Here is an 18,506-nt window from a genome sequence, read left to right on the forward strand (position 1 = left end):
AACTGGACAGTATGGACACCATGAAGAAATGTGGATGTGGGAATTCACCCCTTCTGTTACAGTTCAACTCTGAGCTGTGCTTCATGAAAGTTCAGGGAACACAGAAGATAGCTGTCTTTACTGGATTCATACTGAAGGCCACATATCTTGTAATTTTACTCAGCAAATTTCAGAAAACACAAATTTCAGTTTATTGTAATACTATATTTATAATCAAATGAATTTCTTGGGCTTTTATTATGAAAAATTGGCCTGAATTTCAGCAAACCAAGTTTGAAAATATTAGCTACTATACATATGCATCACTTAGTTTTTTCTTACATTTCAGTAATAATTGTTCAAGTACTGCTGATATGCATGGATAAAATTCAGTTCACTTTCCATCATACTTATGCTAGTTATTTACTAACACAAGACTGTAATCACTTAATTTTGCCTTTTATCCCACAATCTTTTCATGAATTTATCTACTCCTTATCAGTAAGTAACCTTCATATCCCCATATTTGCTTTAACAAAGGAGAAACTGTTGTATATAATCCATAGCTTCTCACAAGCATATCACTAAGTCATATTGTTTACATCTACAAAATTTACTATTTCTTCATGTTTCTGCTCAGTGAGCCACATAATAAAGTTGATCCAGAGTAGTCCATCCAAAATTAACCTATTAGGGCCAGGGATTTACCTCAGTAGTTTCGCCACCTGCTGTGCAAGCACAAGGACCCGAGTTCGATCCCCGGTACCAACAACAAAAAAAAAACCAATTCCCATTTTCACTGAAATTCTGTAAATAATAGTAATTATCCAATACATTTTTTAAAATGTAATATCAGTTTATTTCTCTCCCTAAGTTATTATTGTTTCTATTTTATATATTTACACATATGTGAAAATAAATCTCACTGAAAAATGTGAATTTGACTAGTATTTGGTATCATCACTTAAACTTTAAGTATATTTTAAAACATTTTCTGAATGAACATTTAACTTCGAAGTAGATCAATAGATACGAAATTTCTACCCCTCCAAAACCTAAGTATCACTTGCCTCCATCTCTCAGCAATAGCCAAAATATGATTTTTATCATATTAATACACTTATTTATCTAAAGATTTTTCTACCTAAAATATCCATCACTAAATGGCACTTACTTGCTATTGACAAGCTAATGGAATGAAACACTTAGGTGTTTATTTCACCTATCATACTGTATCAATTATCAATATGACTTTATTAAAGTTATATATATTTCATAGTGACATTACAGTTGCTCCTGTTTAATATTTCATCATATAAGTATTCCAGAGTCTCTTAATACCATTATTTTGAATTATTAAATTTTGGTCACAGTGCATACAGGTATTGTTGGATCACCTGTGGGTATATTTATCTCTCAATTTTTCAAAATTATTGTATTAATTTACACATATAATAACAAAGTTTTAAAGGTCCAAAGTTATGATGTATTTGTTCCTCTTCAACACAAAATTATCAAACCATATTGGATTTACTTATTTTCTAATTGTAGAATATTTCACTGTAGCTCAATTTTGATATTTATTATTATTGATTTGTCTGTCTTTAGTGTGTTCATAAATTGTTTCTTTTGTGATAACTTTAGAAATTACTTTTGAAGTTATTTGCAATTTTATAATTATTTAAAATTACTTATAGATTATAGATATTATATATTGGTTGTTATATATAATGAAAATGTTTTCATATTTGCTTTACTTTTCACTCAATGTCCTTTGATAAAAAGCAAATTAAATGTCATCTTAATCATGTACATTACTCTTCTAATGATTTTATAATTGATTATCCCTATTTATCTATCCCTGAGGTCAGGGAGATATTCTCTGTTAAATTCAAGACTTTATTTTTTAGTAACATATTTCAATTCATCTTTGTAGAAGGTACCAGGATTGAGACTATGACAGGGTCCTATTGTTTGGAATTATTGTACCCTTGTCATTGTGGTGTTTTCTGTAGGCAGACAGAGGATTTTCTTCAGACAGTGCACATTGAGTGAATGTGTGGTGAGTCACCTCATGTAGCCCTTTAGAATCATGACATTCAGCATGGTGCTGCAGTTGGTATCTAGAGGAGACAGCCTGACTCTCACTGTTACATGCATTAACAGTGCTTTGAGAAGATTCAAGAACTCAAATATCTAGACGTGCACCTGGAAGAAGGAAGGTTTTGAGCAGTTGTTTTGCACTTGAGGCAATCACAAGAGTAATATCTTCAGACCTCATTTCAGTCACCTCAATAGTTTCCACACTTACTGTTTCAGGAGTTGATCTTACTGCATTTCTCATGGAGACCCACATTATACCAAAGAGCTAGTGATCAGAATGAACCATTAGAAAATATATGTATATATGTCAAGCACAAGTACAGTGGGCAATGTTTGACAATAAATAATGTTTCCATAGAGAGGAGGATATTTCCTTCTAATGTTGCCATAGAGACTCTACAGGAAAAATGCATCATTTATTAAAAAATACTATTATCTCACTGAAAATGTATGTGGAATGTGAATTTTAATAAATGAAACCATTAGAATAAAAGTTAAACCAAAAGGACACCATATAAAATATGTCTGCAGTATGATCCTGATTCAATTTGAGAAATAACCAGAAAAAAACCCTCAGATTTAAGATATAAGTACCTTTAAATTTGGGAAATTTTATATTTTTATAAGATATCCAGCAGAAGAATGGCTTAAGTGAAATAAATAGGACACACATGTCCAAATACCAAACAGTTTCTCTGGTGTGAGAAACTGAAAGCTTAAATAGGGATCAAAGTGTATAATAGATAATGAGAAATATCAAGAAAAGGTCCAAAGGGGAAGGGGAAGTGAGATAGGTAGGGAAAAGAAAAGAATGGAATGGAATAAATGTGAGACCATGAAAAAATGGAAGCAAAGTCTTTGCAAATAAGATGGGAGGAGGGGAGGGGTTGAAGGGAGTGCAGGAAAATGGGGAAAAAATAAGAACAAAGGTATGTCATGTAAAAGTGCAAATTCCAAATAATGAATGTCATCATGCTGTATACCTAAAATGCACCAATAAAATTAATGAAAAAAAAAGAAATGTAAACACTGTTATTACAAACATGTACTAATAAAAATAAAATAATAAGTAAAGTTAATAATAATTATTTAAAAAGAAAAATAATAGACATTTCTCAGAAGAACAATATCAATCGCCAATAAATAGATGAAAAAAATTTTAAAATCTGTTAGATTTCGAGAAACATAAATTAAAAATAACACTGAGGAAGCTCCCCTGCTGCCATCCTAGGCTCCTAGGGCACAGAAGGTGAGCCACTTGGGAGCCAGAAGCACCACCCCCCGTGGAAATGAGAAGACACATAGACAAGCCTCAAAAACAGACTTCCAGATCACCTACAGCAACCTCAAAGGGAAACAAGATGAAACACTCTGATACTCAACCACCTGGACTCTCTGAACTGGCAAGAAAAGAGGATCTGGAAAAAATGAAATCAGAAATAATTACTCAGATAACAGCAAAGATTTTGCTCATGGTGCAAGACATGATTAATAAATGTAGAGAAGACACAGGTAAAAAAAAATAGAGGATCAAAGGAACATGATGGAATCCCAACATAGGAAACAAAAGGAATCCATAAAACAGATACAAACAGATTTCCAAGAGATTAAAAACTCCATCGAAAGTTTGCACAGCAGAATGAACCAATGTGAGGATAGAATTTCACATATAGAAGATAAGATTGCAATTAGTGAGGAGGAAAAGAAAAATTGCTTTAAGATTATAAGGGAACATGAGAAATCAATCCAGCAGCTGCTAGATGATGCAAAGAAGAATAACATAAGACTGACTGGAATCAATGAAGAAAGAGGAGAGGGTGCAGATGACATAAAAAAAAACTCTTCACAGAAGTGATGGCAGAAAACTTCCCAAGGAGGAGTAAAGAACTTGACATACAGATAAGTGAGGCATATAGGACTCCAGCTAGCCTTAATCAAAACAAATTTACACATAGACATATAATAGTTAGGATTCCAAAAATCCAACAGAAGAATAAAATTCTCCAAGCAGTGAGAGAAAAGAAACAAATCACATACAAAGGATAGCCCATCAGAATCACAGCAGATTTCTCAATGCAAACCCTCAAGGCAAGAAGAGCTTGGAGTGATGTATTTCAAGCCCTAAAGGAAAACAGCCTCCAACCCAGATTGATGTACTCTGCAAAACTATCTTTCAAAATTGATGGAGAAATAAGATACTTTCATGATAAAGAGCACCTCAAGAACTTCATGAATATCAAACCAGCACTCCAAAAAATTTTAGACAATACCCAAGGAAAAGACAATGAGGATCACAACCCCAGGAAACCCAGCAGAATGAATCCATTGGGTGTGACAAATTAAATGCAAAGGGGGAGACTCCAACAAAAAGAAAAAGTCATGACAAGGCTTTTAAAACTTTTGACTTCATCTCCCTAATGAGTGTATAATTCAGTCTTATTATTGTACTGATTAGTGTTTTTCTGATTCTAGAGTTGCACACCATTCCTTGTGCTATACTGGCTATTTATCATCTTATGTCTACATTTTAATTGGGTTGTCTTTTAATGAGCTCTAAGTATTCTTTATATAATCTGCTCATAGGTTATATGCATTGTAAATATGGTCTGTTTAAGGACTACTTTTCATTTTAATGATGTCATTTAAAATTCTAATTTTTGATGGAATCTCATCAATTTTTTTTCTTTTATACATCATGGTTTTTGTATCCTAGGCAGTTCTTGCCTACCCTGAATTCATAAATATTTTCCCTTATAATTTCTTTTTAAAGTTTTATACTTTTAGGCTTTCTTATTTAGGTTCATAGATCCCTTCAAGTTATTTTCATGTATGGAAAAAAGGGTTGAGGTTAATTTTTTATATACGGATACCAAGTGTTCTAGTGCCGTTTGCTGAAGACACTATCTCTTCCTCAGCTCTTGAATTGAGTTTATATTCTATAAAATGCTAATGTTAAATAATCTTTCAAAACTCAGTGGACCATATATGTGTGGTTCTATTTCTAGATTCTCTGTTTTATTCAAATGATCTATATGTCTTTCCTTACACCAGCACTGCTTTGATTACTGTAGCTTTAGAAGAAGTCTTAAAATTGGGTGCTAAACGTCTTCCAACACTGTTTTTGTTTTTGTTTTTGGCTTTCCTGGGTCCTTTGTACTCCTACATAACTTTAAAATTTCAATATCCAGTTCTTCATTTATAGCAAGTATAAACAGACCTGAATTTTTATGTAAACCTTGTGTTTTCTAATCCTGCTAAATTCAAGTACAAGTTCTAGGGGCTCCTAGAGATTTCTTAGTATTTTCTCTGTAGATGATCATTTCATCTACATATAAAGATTTTGTTTCTGCTATGCCAATCCTATCCTAGTTGTGTCCTTTTATTACCAGACTATTTTGGTTTAGACCTATATTTCAAAGTCTAATGGACAGATGAAGTGTAGGCATATATGCCCTTGTTCCCCAGTTTAGGGAGAAAGCATTGTATTGTCTCCATTCATAGAAGGAGTTTTGTTGGAAGTATGGAGTACATGTCTTTGATCTGTTGAGAAGTTTCTGTTCTACTTCTAGTCTCCTGATAGCGTTTACCATGAACAGCTGTAGAGTTTAGTCCAATACTCTTTCTCCAACTAGTGACAGGATCATATGGCTTTCTCCTTTCCTTTGTTAAAATGATGACTTTTGGGGGTGGGCCTTCTAATGCTGAACCAACACTGCCATCCCTATAACAAAACCACTTTCTACATACTGCCAGATCTGACTTCTAAGAGTTTGTTTTGTTAAACAAATTTCTATCTATGTTCATACATTTTTCTTCTATTATCTTTATCCAGTTTTAGGATTAGCACAATGTTGAGTTCCTAAAATGAGGGGAGAAGTGTTCCTTCTTTTTTCTGCGTTAAATATTTGATATAATTTACCAGTTAAAATGTTTATGCGCCTGCTGTTGTCATATAGGTAGGTTTTCAAGCTAGGAATATACTTTCTTTAATAGGTGCTATTCAAATTTTATATTTCCTCCAGAGTTAGTTTCATTAATTTGTCTTCTAAGTTACTTCTTAGAAGTTGTCAAATTTATTTCAAAAAAGATTTTTGTAATATGCTTTCTATATCCTTTTAAATTCTGTAAAATCTGTGGTAATGTCTCCTAGATCTTAATATTGTAATTTAAAAAATGTATAACTGATATTGTGTAACAGGAAGAAAAGGTCTAAAAGAGCAGGGGAATTTGGAGGGGTAGGGGAAGGGAAAAAAGGGAAAGGAAAAATATGAGAAGAGGAAAAAATTGATACAAGGTCTTTGCAAATAGGGAAGGGAGGGCAAGGGAAGGGGAAAAAATAAGAACCAAGAGACTCAGGTAATTGTACAAGATCCCAATGATCAATGTAACCATATTGTATACCTAAAATGTACCAATAAAGTTAATGGGGGAAAAAAATAACACTGAGATTCTCTCTTACTCCAGAAAGAATATCAATCATGTCAAATAATTACAGTCTTGGGAGACTATGAGAACAAAGAATCCTCTATATGTGCTATATATACAACAGGGTACTACTCAGTCATAAAGAAGCATAAATTTATTTGTAGAAAAATTGATGTAACTTAAGACAACATTTATTAAAATAAATCAAACACACAAGTGTAAATGTCATGGCTTCTCTAATATGAAAAACCCAAAGTATGATAAAGAGCTAAATAAGTGGGAGGGGTAGGGGAAAGGAAAGAAAGGAAAGGAAAAAATGTGAAAAAAGGAAAAAATGCAAACAAAGTTTTTGTAAATAGGGAGAGATGGAGTGGTTGAAGGGAGGGCAGGGGAAGGGGGAAAAATAAGAACCAAGATATATCATGTAAATGTACAATATCCGAATGATGAGTGTAACTGTATTGTATACCTAAAATGTACCAATAAACTTAATGAAAATAAAATAAAATAAAGATCAAAAATAGGAAATAGGGAAATAGATCTTTGGCAAATGAAAAGGGTGCCAACAGACACAGGGAGGAGGAAGAGAGTAGAAAAAAGGAAATTAAAAATAACTAAAATATGTTAAATACATTTACTAACTCTCCATGATGAATATTATCATTGTGTACTGTAAACAGGTACTAATGAAATTTTTTTATAAAACATTTTTTAAATCTCACAGAAAGAAGGAAAAAAAGATGGAACAAAGAAAAAAGAAAGGAAGGAATGAAGGAAGACAAGCAAAAGCATGAGAAGCATTGGTACATTACTATCACTAGACTTGGGATTTTATTTGTGTTTCCCTGAGTCTTGGGTGGGGAGGCTGCCCCCTGAGGCCACCTTGCTTTTGGGATCCCTAATCACACCACCATATGGCTTGTAGCCATCAGGTCTCCATGGTCCTCCCTGGCCTGGAACAGTCTCTACTGCCTGGCTTGTCTGCCCCATCTGAGGCAGCCTTAGGTGATACCAGCTGTATATATCCCATAGAGCATCCTCTATCAGGATTCTCTTGATGCTATTATCATACAGAACTGGGATTATGAGTGTTGCAGGATGAATATCAAAGAAGGAAATAACTTTCTTACGACACCAAATAAAGGGGTACATTTCAGCCATTTCGTGTCAGTAGTTGTGGTAACTTTCATCCTTTGGTTAATGTAGCATTTACCAGAATTCTCCACTACACACCTGAATTTGAAATTTAAAAGGCAGTTATTATAAAATATCTCTAAATTCTTGATGTTGTCTGTCATTTTTTCAAACAACTAAAGTCCATTATTTTCTTCAGTGAGTTAAAATGAATTATTTCAATAATTCAATATGTAAAAGCAATTAATGGAGTAAACATGGTGATATTATTATATTTTCACTGCCTCAGAAGAAAAACATGTATCACAATGACACAACGGACTATGTTACAACTAACTGCATATTTTCCAGCCCTCTGAGGGAGCTCCCATTTTAATTCTCTGATGTCTATATCTCTGTAGACATGGGAGATATATTAATACCCAGAGTTTGCCAGAGTAAATCTGTAGATTCAATGGTCAGCGTTTTCTTGGTAATCCTTAAGATTTCTTCAGTCCTGGAAATAAAATGTCACTTTTGTGACACACACATTGAAGTCACTTCCACTTTGGTTACAAATCTTAAGTGTATTGCTATCATAAAGAATGGGAGATTACTATGAATAATAAGGCCTCATGTTTGTTAATCTTAAGAAAACATTCTCAGTCAATTAATCAAGAGCTTCTTGTTTCAGGTCAGTTCATTTATCTTTCAGTATCTTCCCACTCAGTTTGAAAATGTTGTGACTGGCTGATAAAGATTAATCTAAAGATGAACTAGGTCTCTCTTATAGTCAGGGGAAACCTTGATTTTCAGTAACAGGAAAAGGAGAGTTTCTCAGAATTGATTTTCTGTGTTGTACCACCAAGGGGCAATAGAAAAAATTAGAGTAAATTTATGAAATTTTTTCTTGATGTTGAAGTCTTTTAGACCAAGTTTTTATTTGAGTACAAGTCTCATTCTAGCTCATTTGTTCATATAAAATCCATTGGAAATTGGTAAGGTTTATCACAACTTTTTCAGTATAACTCTTGTTATTGACCTAATAACTGTGCCACATAGACAGAGCCACAGTAGTACACTTTACTAGTATGTTGAGATGTTTATTGAAATAGTCTGAAAAATAACGGAGGTTTCATATGTGTTCACCAGGACATGTGCTATTAGAAAGAATGCACCCTGTTGGATGCTCCATGTCTGAATCTGTGTGTGGATTCTGTCCAGGTAGGATCTCAGAGAGCTGAGTACATAGAGTGGTACTTCTTCTAGGTAAAGTTGAAAATCCAAAAAATCAGAGATGCTTTTCTCCTATAGCCTCATGTCTATATCTTCTTTCACTCTTCTCTTATTTCGAGGCTTCTCCTTTTATATCCTTACTGCTTTTCCTTCCATATCTACTCTAAGACTGTTTCATCATAAGAGAGAGATAAACTTAATTGTAAAATCACAATAAATTACTAACAGCTGAATAAGGTGTCAATAAAAGACCTATAAAAATACCCCAGGAGGCAGTGTGGGCATGGATGGAGATACAGATTTAGTTATGTGAATATATCAGATGAAACTCTGCAGAAAATGCTAAAGTGTTAACTGGAAGGCACAGACTAGGTATACTTTAATTTTTTTTAACCTCTCAAATTCTATGGTCATTTAATTCTGTATCATGCCTAGAAAAGGTGAAAAATACAAATTATTAATACTTACATTTACATTTCAGCAGTTGCTGTGTCAAGTCATCTCTACAATCCTTATGCAATTCTTCAGACCATAACAAAGTACTCTTCTGCTTTTTGTCTTCCATTTATATAATTATTTTATGACTTAAAATTATATTTCAGTCCTATGTTAATAATTCTAACAAAAGCTGACTATTAAGAGAGTGATTAATTGCTATTTTTTACACTGGTGATTGTCACATTTTAACAGTCATCAAAATCCCTTGGAGTCTGGTAAAACACTAAGTGTGGATGTCATCCTAGAATTTTTGATTCAGAGATTGAGGGTGAACCAGGAGAACTTGCGATACTGAGAAATTCCAAGGAGAAGGTACTGTTGTTGGATTGCATGATACTTGGAAGAAAAACAGTACTATATTACACCTGACAAAATCACATAACAACTTTTGTTTTTCCTTTCAGTTCCATCTGCTATTCAGAAATAATTATTTTTTTTAATCTAACAAAGATCATGATGTCACCTGTAAAAATCAAAGCATCAGGCCCACTTTTATTCTCCTGGGATTTTCAGAATATCCACTTTTTCTGGTTTGCTTATCCATTTACACAGTCACTGTGGTGGGAAATGTGGTAATGATAATAATCATCAAGATCAATCCAAAATTCCACACCATCATGTACTTTTTCCTTAGCCACTTGTCCTTTGTAGATTTCTGTTTTTCCAGTGTAGTGACACCTAAACTGTTGGAGAACTTGGTTGTGGAAGATAGAACCATTTCTTTCACTGGTTGTATTATGCAATTTTCTTTTGCTTGTATTTTTGGAGGGGCAGAAATATTTGTTAACAGCGATGGCCTATGACCATTTTGTGGCCATTTGTAACCCTCTGCTCTATGCCATTACAATGACTCAGAAGCTGTGTACTCTTCTGGTGGTGGGGTCCTACATGTGGGGCATAGCGTGCTCCCTGATACTGACATATTTTCTTCTTTCACTATTTTACCATGATTCTAGCATCATAAATAACTTCATCTGTGACCATTCAGTAATTGTTTCTGTCTCCTGCTCAGACCCTTATATCACTCAAATGTTATCTTTTATCATTGTTGTATTTGATGAGGTGAGCAGCCTGATGATTATTCTTACATCTTATGCACTCATTTCCATCACTGTTATGAAGATGACTTCAGCAACAGGGCTTTGGAAAACCTTCTCCACCTGCGCCTCCCACCTGACAGCCATCACCATCTTCCATGACATCATCCTGCTCCTCTTCTGTGCTCCTAATGCTACAACTTCTTGGGTGATAGTAAAAGTGGCTTCCGTGTTTTACATGGTGGTGATTCCCATGCTAAATCCATTGATCTATAGTCTTAGGAAAAAAGATGTGAAAGAAGCACTCAGAAAATTCATTTTCATAAAATCTCTTTGTCATGTGACCTAATATCTCAGACTTATTTTATCTCTGAAAAATTGATTTACTGTACTACAAACATATCACTCAACTGTTACAGTGCAATGCATGATTTAAATCATTTAATCACTAGGCATTTCATTAATATGTCTGCAGGAGCACATATTATGATAAGTTTTGCATACATTAGTTTAGGAAAATAGTTTTAAAAAACATGTAAAACAGAAATTTTAAAACTTTAAATCTTAAACTATTTGTTGTAATATTTGTAGATTATTTTAAATACTTTCAAATATGTGTGGATACAGGATGGCTTCCTATCATTGTGGTCATACTTCTGAGGTTACTTTAACAAGTGAGTGCTTCATTATATTGCATTAGTTCAATAACTAACACTTCAATTTTCTTGTGTTAAATGCCAGAAGTTTATTGTTAGTCATAACCATGAATATTAAAAGTCCAATGTCTACTATAAATAATGAGAATCTTTCCACATGTTGGATAAGTATTTATTTCAATACTTGTACAATAAAAAATAATAGCTCAAAACTGACCAAAACATTTCATGAACATTAAAAACTGATGTTAAATGTTTTTGATGAAAATATGAGCTACAGGTTATGAATAAATACTTGCAAAATAAATGTCTGACAAAGGATATGTGTGTGTAAAACATATAAAAACCTGGATACTTAAAATAAGAAGATGAGCAATCTACCTAGCTAAAGAATGGCTGAAATATGCAGGCAAATGCTCAACAAATGAATATACACAAATCATTGACAAATGCATTAAAATGCTATATATTAATAAAATTTGTATCAAAACTACAATATTATCACACATGCATGGCTAAAATACCAAGTAGTTTAATAATAACAATAAATGCCAAATGAAATACTAAGTATTTGTGAGAAGATGAACAAATGGAATGCTCATACATTTTCAAAGAGGTTAAAAGGTAAAATGACTCTTAAATCAGTTTAAAAGCACCATGAAGTTTCAAAAAGACTCCTACAGAGCTCAACAGTTCTTTTTTTAGATATTTACTCATAAGAAACAAAAATAAAATATTTTAGGAGAATATTATTCTCCATAATATACACAGCAATATAAAGAAAGGCAAGAATAGGGAGAATAGCATTTGGGGAGATAGTGGAGCATTTTTTTGACCTTATTTCTTCAAAAATGATTTTTCACTGGGCATGGTGGCATATGCCTGCAATCCCAGCACTCAAAGGCTGAGACAGTGAGTTCGAGCCAGTCTGAGCTAAATATTGACACTCTATCTACAAACAAACAAACAAACAAAAAGTGATATTTCTATAAGATCTATTCTCTTTCAAGAAGAGCTTTTGATAAACCAATGAAGGATAACCAGGGGAAGGCAGGGTGCCAGAGACTCCTGCAGTAAGTCTCTAGTCCCCTCTGCAGACTTTACAGAGTCAAAATCCTCTCCTGGGCTAGCAGCTTGCTGTACCGCCTTTTGATACTGGGTGACAGTGCTGCTCAATTGCAATGTCTCCATCAGCAAGACAGGCTCCAGCAGCTCCTGTGGTAGAGGACAGACTTCCTCCTCCTGCACATCAAGGGCATTAGAAGCCTCCTCTGAGATCAGCACTTTCTCTGCAAGGAGCAAGCTTGCTGTGTGTGGAATGCAGCAAGTTTGGTGGAAGTTTTAGAAGTTATCAAGCTAGGTTGCAAAGGTGCCAGAGTGGAGCACACCAGAGTCCCAAGATGGAGCACACCAGAGCCCAAGTTGTTAGGGTCTCTGGTGAAATAGTTTTTCCTCTCTGTTGAGCAGCATGGAAGTGTTCTATCACATGCTGCCAAACCTATAAATCTAAGGTTTCCAGTTTCTGCCCACCAGAATCCCAAATTGTATTCCCAAACATCTTTTACCATTTTTTCAATGCTGTGGACTGACCCAGTATAATATGCTTGTTTAAAAAGAGCATGGAGCACATGGATGTAACTTTGTTGCTTGACTGAGAAAGATTGTGCTATATTTTTTCTCTTTCTTTCTTTCTTTCTTCCTTTCTTTTTCTCTCTTTCTTTCTTTCTCTTTTTCTTTCTTCCTTCCTTTCTTTTTTCTTTATCTTTTCTCTTTCCTTTCTTTTCTTCCTTTCTGTATTTTATTAAGACCCAGTTAATTATAGCACTTACTTATTTTCAAGGTTTATGCTCCTATGGATGTCCTTTGATGACAGGACCCCCTTGGTTGTTGATTTCTTTCTATTTTTTTTCATCCTGAGTAGCTTCACTGAGCAGATGGTTGCTTGTGTGTCAAGCCCCACATTGGGTACCAATTTCCAGAGACTCCTGCAGTAAGTCTCTCATCCCCACCTGCCCAGAATGTGACCCAAGGTTGAAGAAAAACTTAAGACAGAGTTAAAGAGAAAGTGTGAACTGGAATGGCCAATGCTCCTTTGGCAAAAAATACTGGCCCATCTCATCCACAGAATTTTATTATTCATCAATCAGGGTAAAGGTGCATGTAAAGATGTGCAGTATGTGAAACTGCCATGGAAACTAATGCAGGCAAGGCTTTAAAGAGAAGTTAAAGCATTTTCAAATTAGAAGCAAGATAGACAAAATATATGGTTGTAATTACAGCTTTGTCCTTCAAGATATGAAGGCACTAATTGTGGGAATGGAATTTGGGTATGATTTCTCAGACCTCAGCTATGGGTGTTACCTCATATTAGCCCCACAGCTTCATAGGCCATTACTCTGGCCTCAGCTGTGGTCATTAGCAGGGAGGTCGTGTTAACCTATCTACTGCCACAGTGTTCATGAGATGCTTCTGTGAGTCATGTAGCTTCAGCCAGGCTCACTTCATAAAGAAAGCCAACTGAGGTATTTAAATCTATGCAGCCTGCACTGCTTACAGCATGTTGTGGGCACAATCACTATTGCAGTCTGTGGCATTTCTATATTTATAATCAGTACAGTCAGTCAATAAATGACAATAAAAAATGAAAGGATACTAAGTGTATCACAAAGTGCATCACTCTTTTCCCCTAGTCAAGAATATTTTAAAGATGTTAGACTGAAGAATTATCTGGGTTTATTGGAATTTTTCAGAACAATTGCATCTTTGAAAACTCTTGGATTGGGTTGGGTTTGAGAAGACACTGGAATAGCCCAGATAATTTGAGTGTACACATTGCTTAATCCTTTGTGCTGTTATATCATTTTTATGCACACAAATTTTCATTTACTTATTTTGTGCTAAAAATAAATTAACTGAATTAAAACAAATAACAAAGAAATATATTATTGTGACTTACAGTCACTAGAAGACTTCACTACACACGTGGAAATCCATGTGTCTTGAGATGATTTATACTAATATTCTTCATGTGCATAATAACGATCAACTTGGGGCCAGGGATTTAACTCAGTGGTTCCACCGCCTGCCTTGCAAGGATCCGAGTTCAATCCTCAGTACCAAAAGAAAGAAAGAAAGAAAGAAAGAAAGAAAGAAAGAAAGAAAGAAAGAAAGAAAGAAAGAAAGAAAGAAAGAAAGAAAGATCAACTATTGGAAAACACATGTTGCTTTCAGGCAAATGATTTCAAGTGAAAAGCCAAATTCTATTTATCTCAGAAATAAATTTGTGTACTGTTAATAACATTTGGGAAGTGCAGGAAATGGGAATAGTCTATCTATCACAAACTGTTTCTTTCCTTCTACTTTTTATTAAGTGTCTCCTAAACTAACAGCCTGAAAATATTTAACAACACATATTTACAGTTCCACTGCTATTGCAAATCTGTGTTCTAGGGATTGTGTGAATGCAGAGACATTCATACATGGTAATTTAAGAAAATGCATCAGAAAGAGCATAGTAGGGGTCATGGATAGTGCAGAGTGCAAAATAATTGAGATTAATGTGTTTGGAATTGAGTTGGGGGAAAGGAATCAGACAATGATTAATAAAAGGTCATCATGGTGTAGTGCTACACTTCCAAATGGGATAGGAAAGAGTAGTGTTTAGAAATAGAGGAAACATGATGGAAAAAACAAAAGGACACAAAACTCATGAGGTCGAGGATGTGCTTCAGTTTCAGTAGATGTCTAGTTTCACTGGGAGAGGGTGTGATGCATGATCTGGTCAAGTTTCTCACAGTGATCAATTCAGTGACACCAGGGAAGAATGAGGACTTTAACCTTTGCTGGAGTTGTTGCAGGACTCCCAGGGGGACCCTGAGACAGGAGGGTAAACAACCATATCTGAATCACAAAATTCACAGGAGTTAGGGACTTATGAGATTTATTCCCCCATAGGAACTGAGTGAAAATAAATGCGATCTGTGTTACCTGTGTTCAGGTAACAGCTGTGAGTACAGAATGTCCTTGTCAACTCAGGTAGGCTTTTCAGTGACTATACTGAAACAATAGAGGAAAAGTAAAACATTGCTTTTTGGGAGAAAGTGAGGAATTAAAACTGAGACATGTGTTAGTAAATGATTTAATGTTTGCTTACTCAGTTAAACACATTCTGCAACCTAATACCCAGTGATATTTTATTAGACTTATGTGAAGTTGACTTCATTTGTCATTTGTATAAGAACTGTGAAGTTTTTACTTTCACAGTTTATATATAAACAATTCCTTTGCAAAATCTTTCTACAAGTAGTGTGCTTCATGTGAATGTAAAATTTATTCTTGTTTTATGGAAGGGAAAATAATAGGGGTAACATATTATATGTACTAACATATACCAACTCAAGTCCATACAGACAGCACCTGTAGTTGTTAATCTAGAGGAAAGATGAGCTCGATGATTTCATGTATCAGTAGATACACACACACACCACACCACATACACACAGAAATGTGTATAGGAACATACTAAACTGAGGCTCCTATGTCAAAGGAACTTGCACTATTTCTTTTCCCATTACAATTTTTGTGAAAAATTCACTTAAAAGCCAACAATAAGCACAGGTGCATGTTGCAGTCTGTTGTTCCACTTCTTTTTATTCCTTCTTTTTGGCTTTTCCAGGGATTTGTCCTTGGGAACCGGGTGAGTTACATGAAAATCTTTTAAAAGTTCTGATATGACATGGATGATTAGGAGCCAAGTGGTCCAATTAAACGTATTACTTTTCAGTGAAACCTACGGACACCAGGCAGTACCATAATAATTTTCTCTCATTAGCTTACATTCAATATGATGTCAGTGAGAAAACTTAGTACAGTTTCTTAGGCATTGTGATGCATGCAATCACTTTGGGAACTGCAAGAGATGCTGCCTTTTACCTTCTGCCTTGCAGTTCTAACTCAGGGGTTTGTTTCATGACTTTTGATCTGGAACTAGCTTTTAGTATATTCAAATTAGAGTCTGAGAATGGATGATGCAGAAAAGGCAATTAATAATTATATATGTTTAGAATAAAATTCCATCGACCCCTGTTTGTAGATATATTGTTTCTTTTTTGATATGATATTGCTTCTTTAGATGGTCACTTGTTTCTGCTGCTTTCTGAGGATAAAGAAGACAACTGACAGATATAATTCACATTCTGTTTCATAACTATTATATTTTGGATATATAGAAAAATAAAATTCTAATATAATTTCTCTTTATTTTTCTTACAATTTAGAGTAAGAACAAAGAAAAATGGATGAAGGAAACTGCTCCTCATTAATTGAATTCTTTCTCCTAGGAATAACCAATAACCCTGAAATGAAAATGCCCCTATTTGCCACATTTTTAGTTGTGTATCTCATTAATGTCCTGGCAAATCTCGGTATGATCTCGCTCATCAGAGTGGAATCCCAGCTTCACACACCAATGTACTTCTTCCTCAGCCACCTCTCTTTCTCTGACCTATGCTATTCCAGTGCAGTTGGGCTCAAGTTGCTGATGGATCTACTACTAAAAGCAAATCAATTCCCTTTGTTGGCTGTGCTCTGCAATTATTCTTCTTGTATCTGTTTGTAGATGTTGAATGTCTGCTTCTGGTGGTGATGGCCTTTGATTGATTGGTACAAGGCCATCAGTGACCCCCTGCTCTATGCAATGGACATGTCCAGCAGGCTGTGCTCTGTACTTGTGGCCAGTATCTACCTGTTGGGCCTTGTAGATTCTTTGATATATACATCATTGGCATTCCGCCTGTGTTTCTGTGGGTCTAATGAGATTTATCATTTCTTCTGTGATGTCCCTACTCTCCTCTTAATATCTTGTTCAGGCACACAGATTAATGAATTAGTGATATTTACTATTTTTGGTTTCATAGAACTGAGCACCATCTCAGCTGTTCTTGTCTCCTATTGCTATATTATCTTGTCAGTCTTAAAGATCCACTCTGCTGAGGGGAAGGTCAAAGCTTTCTCCACCTGTGCCTCCTACCTAACTGCAGTTTCCATTTTCCAGGGAACCATGCTCTTCATGTACTTCTGCCTGATTTCTTCCTCCTCCCTAGATCAGGACAAAATGACCTCACTGTTTTACACCCTAGTGATTCCCATGCTAAACCCCCTGGTTTATAGTCTATGGAACAAGGATATGAAAGCAGCCACAAAAAGTTTGAAAAATAAAATTTTTTCTTAAGTTAATTAGTATATACTATCAATTAATATGTGTTCATATACACGCAATGTGTATGCTTGGTTTCTTCACATTATATTTATAACAGATAGTTTTGTCAATAATCTCCAATATACCAATATACAATCTCCAATCTATCTATCTATCTATCTATATATATAATTCCCTAAATTTTTTATCCATTATTGTGTTTCTTCCAAAGACTTGGAGATATTTATTTTTGGAAATATTTTCAGTCTTTTTTTTAATGTGTAAAAGTGTCATTTATTTGATGTGTACTGTTGGCATTGATTTTATTGTAAGAATAATTGAGTGTTCAGTAAATGCCCATTTGTACCTGTGTGTTCATTTAAACATGGTGAAATGAGTGTTGCATTATGGATCCCAATAGTGTATTGCCAATTAGAAACATTAATAGCTAAACATACAAAAAGTAGATAATAAAGTGTAAATTAGCATAAAGTAAATTCAGGACACTTTATGTGAAAGTAAAAATATCTAAATTTGGTCTGTAAAGAAGAAAACATTCTGTGAAATAGGAACACTTAGTTACATAGCTAAACAATGAATGAAGACATAGTGGAGGGGTGCTGGGAGAATAAACTGCTTTAGATGACAACTTGGATATTAGAAACTCTGAAATGGTCAGGAAAATGCCCTGAGAAGGAAAGGAAGTCCAAGTTTCAAGACCAAAAGGAGTAAGTAGATTTTCCTAATGATTAATAGGTTGAAAATGTCTTTATATACTTCTGCACAATTTAAATGTCTTCTTTTGAGAAATATCTATTTGGATACTTTGTATTATTTTTTATACTAGTATTTGTTTTGAAAGGATTTTATTTTCTTTTATTATTTCTTGAGTTGTTTCGTGTTCTATGAAGAAATGGTTCTACTGTGTGTCAGGATGAGTATAGTAAATCATACTACATTATTTATTTTTATATAAATGTAAGAAACAATTTTTATTCTTGCAATGTGAAGGAATGATAAATATTTGAGAGGATGGATTTCCCAATTACCTTGATTATATCATTACATAATGTATATATTACTATTCATTCCACCCATAAAATTGAGTAAATTTGTAGCTATTCAAAATGAATCAAAACAAAACATAATTGAAAAGTGTATGGTCCCTGTAAAGTCTACTCTACAATTCTCAATGGAGTCATTTCTACTCTGCTTTTTTCCACTTTTATTGTTCATATATCTTGTTTTAATTTCCACCTTTGT

The 18,506-nt window shown here is 34.3% G+C and overlaps 1 pseudogene; it reads left to right on the plus strand.

Moving 5' to 3' along the window:
• The first annotated feature begins 8,792 nt into the window (after positions 1-8,792).
• LOC101698718 (olfactory receptor 5D13-like) lies at positions 8,793-10,740 on the plus strand (annotated as a pseudogene).
• Positions 10,741-18,506: the final 7,766 nt, after the last annotated feature.

The sequence above is a fragment of the Heterocephalus glaber genome, unplaced genomic scaffold (genome assembly GCF_053883595.1).
Source record: "Heterocephalus glaber isolate CG9 unplaced genomic scaffold, H.glaber_assembly_v1.0 deba00001673, whole genome shotgun sequence".
Classification (NCBI taxonomy): Eukaryota; Metazoa; Chordata; class Mammalia; order Rodentia; family Bathyergidae; genus Heterocephalus; species Heterocephalus glaber.